This window comes from Netta rufina, assembly GCF_964035555.1.
Source record: "Netta rufina genome assembly, chromosome: 18".
Taxonomy (NCBI): domain Eukaryota; kingdom Metazoa; phylum Chordata; class Aves; order Anseriformes; family Anatidae; genus Netta; species Netta rufina.
Window position 1 is genome coordinate 11723797 of NC_140142.1, and position 3872 is coordinate 11727668.

Sequence of the window (3872 nt, forward strand, 5' to 3'; positions counted from 1 at the left end):
TTTTCTTACTTGCTCAACTTTCAAGTATTTTACAGTTATTTAATATACACTCTGCATTGTCAACCAGGAAATTGAATATTTCTTATTTGTTATACTGAACTTTTTCTAGGAACCTACAATGAAAGAAAAGGCATTTATAGCTTCAATAACAAGGTTCCAAACTACGAGACCTAAGGACCCAGAGGAAAATACTGTAATGAAAAGTTTATCCAGAAACATTTTTTTGCTGTCCAAAAAACTTTTCTAAAGCTTAGCAAGCTTTCATTGGGACAGTCTCATTACTTCATCACATTTGCTTTCCAGTCAGTAAATTCACAGAAAGCACTTCTGGCACAATGCTTCCAATTGCTACAATTACTATAAAGAAGAAAAGAATTATGACTCAAACTACTACCACTGAGCAGGGGCACAATCAAATGCAAACACGTCCCCTATTCACTCATAAGTGAAGGATTGAGACCAAAAACACAACTTCATGATGAAAACACCCAAGTGGACTAAATAATTAAGCAAACGGGTACAACTTTGGGAATGAAAGGTTTGGTTATAGAACTAACTACTTGGTGGTATCATCCTGACCATATATATCCAGTACCAGATTTGCCCTCCATGGAACAACGCAGTGTCTCCACGTATCAGTCTTTTGTTCAAGTTGTCAATTATTTTTTTTTCCTATAAAGTTGGACTTTGCCATGGTAGCACTAACGTTGAATTTAAGTTCTCACCTCTTTATTTGGCAAGTTGAAGAGGAACTGTCTGCCAAAGCGTCCTGGTCTTCGTAAAGCAGGATCTATAGAATCCAGTCTGTTGGTAGCTCCGATTACCACGATCTCCCCTCTGTTATCTATGCCATCCATAAGTGTCTGAAGAGTTGAAACAATGGAACTAATAGAAAAATATAAGTTTTACTTACTGGTTCAGTAAATTTTGTTACATTCCACATGACTTTCTTGATGCCGGAATAACCTTCTTCCTAGTGGTCATTCAAAACTGGGAAAAAAATAGTCTACCAAGTCGGGGTTTTTTTGATTTGATAATAAATCTGCAGACTGTTAAGTCATCAAGCACTTCAAGACAGTTTGAAATAATCTCTACGTTAATATAAAAGGAGTACTGCAATCTTCTGCTCAGGAAGAAAATCACGGAAAATGTCAACTTTGATTTTAGATGTTGAATTTGTTGCAGTGAGATCTTCCTCATCGCACGATTCTATTTGGATTTAAACCATATTATCTATGGAGAGACCAAGATTAGGACAAGAACAGCACAGAGTTCAGCATGAAGCCAATCAGGAGCTCACGTTTGTATTCTTTGTATTCAACTTTATCCTTCTCTTGCTGGAAGGACCTGCTTTTTGAGTCTCCTTCTCTTCACTAGGAGCATGTTCCCTCTTGCTTTGGTAATGCTCTTTCTCAGTGGTTTTAGTCTTGTCCTTTGTATCTTGGCATCTCTCTGTAACAGCTGAGGAGGAAAGGTTTTTAGAGCTACATTCAGTGTCAGACTTGAGAGAGGAAGTATGCCGCAATTTCTCACCAGGCTCACAAGACTCTTTGCCGTACAAAACGGTTTCTTTTGAAATGAGGTCACGTTCTTTTGATCTTCTTGCTTTCTCCTTGTCTCCACCGTCATCACATTGGTACGATGCGAGGTATTCATCATTCCCAGGAGATTTCGGAGGGTCCACGACACTGCATAAAATAAAATCACATTTCTCACTTCTGCTGAAGGACGTGAATATTAAGAGTAAAACCTTCCAACGTCAAACAAACAAACAAAAACCTCTGGACTACAGGAACCCTCGCAAAGATATGCCATTTAGAAACCTCTCCTGTGATTAGGACACCTTCTTCAGCTCCCAGAGAAAGTGCTTTTTCCCCTCTTGCTTCTGAAGCCATTGCACTAAAAAAGCAAACGCATCTGTCTCCCTCCACCTGCTGCTCTGAATAAGAGCCAGAATATTCAAAGCCACTCTATTTGTTCTCCCCACATAGCCGAAAAAACACCAGTTGAAAGAGTTTTCTACCTCTCTCCACGAATTTACATTCACATATCCTATGACTGCAAAAATAGAAGGCGGGGCTCAGGAGGAACAGCCAGTGCTGGAAATGAAAAAAAGCAGCCTGTTTCTTCAGAGTCTTAAGCCTATGCTACTAGGAACAAAACAAAACAAAACAAAACAAGAGGAGAGGAGAACAACAGCGGGAAATTTACCTATTCTCCAGGTGTTCAATTGCAAAGCCTCCTCTGGAGGATCAACAGTTGTGAATTCAGTGTGCTTAGGAGAAATCAGATCTACATCTGAACCACAACTATTTCAGTAGTATCACGAACTTCTGTTACTCTGAAGAAGCAGTCAGCACCGTTTCTATGTTAGGAAAGAGCTGAACAGAGTCTGTTATTCACATCAAGTAGTCAGGCAGGTTTCTTCTTCTTCAGGCTGGGTTTCACTAGAACATTACTAGCCTGTAAGCCTCATGGCATCACCTTCCATCTTGACTGCTGAACCTCCTTGCTCCCTACTATCTTCTTTGCCAAGATACAGCTGTCCACATTTACTTTTCCTACTTGGCTGGACTGAATTTAAGAAGGTGTCTTGCATCTAAGAAAGGGAACAAAAGCTGCTGCCCAGCAGCGTCTGGCTCAGGGAGGAGTGAGAAAGCTCTGTGCAGCCCCCAAGGTCCATGCAGCAGGAGGCAGGAGGTGCTCCAGGCTCACAGCAGCAGTTCCCCTGCGGCCTGTGCAGGGAGAGGCCCCTGGTGGAGCAGGCTGTCCCCCTGCAGCCCATGGGTCCCCCGTGGAGCAGATCTCCACGCTGCAGCCCCCCTGTGGCTGGAGGAGCCCCCGGTGGAGCAGGTGGCTGTGGCCTGGAGGAGGCCGCGGCCTGTGGAGAGCCCCCGCAGGAGCAGGCCCCGGGCTGGACTGGAACAGGCTGTGCTGAGCCTGCTTTGCCCGTGACGCTCCTTGTGGAGTGATCTCCCTGTCCTTCTGGCAGCCCTTGAGCCCTTGCCAGCCTCTTTTCTCCCCTTGGCGTTGGAGGAGGGGCAGGGAGAGAGCGCTTGTGCTGGAGCTCAGCTGCCCAGCTGAGGAAAACCACCACGGCTCTGTCTTGCCGCTGCTGCAGCACGCTGGTAGCAGCCAGCACCGTCTGTTCTTCGAGCCTCAGCAAGCCCACAGCATCTTCCCAGAAGGGATCCCTTTCCTTCACTCCTGACAGGCGCCGCCTCCAGAGGCTGAGGGCTTGTGCCCCGTTTGCAAGCGCTTTCTCAGTGCCCCCTTCCCCAGAGAAGGATCCCAGCTGCTTGGCTTCCCTGCCCTCTGCTGCCAGGCTCCTGCAGCTGCTATCCCAGCAGCGCAGCAGCCAGCTGACAATGTGCTCGCCCGGAGGACAGCTGCAATCTTGTCCCATGGCTCGCAGCTCGCCCAGGGATGGGGATCACCTGCTTCCTGCTGCTTTTCTCTCTGCTCTCCTTTCCAACATCCTCCTGTGCCCTGGGATGGCCCTACCTTGGGGTAGGCTGCCTCGCCTTCCTCTTGCTCCTTCCCCTTCTTGGGAGGACTTTCTGCCCTGCCGAAACGAGATGACTTCTGCATGCATTCCTTCCCCTTGTGTGTACTGGCGCCTGAGACAGCAACAGGGTCGTCCCCGGAGCCAGCTCTCAGGGCCTGTGCCAGGCTTGGAGTGGCTGCAGGGAACATGCCAGGGGCTGGAGGGGCTGCAGGGTGAGTGACAATGCTTTGAGGGGCCTCAGGTCCTGCCGCAGTGGTTGAAGTCGATGCAGGGAACATCAGAGTTGTTGGAGGGGCTGCAGGTAAAATGCCAGGGCTTGCAGGGGCTGCAGGCTGCGTCACAGCTTTGCATTAGGTCAAGACGC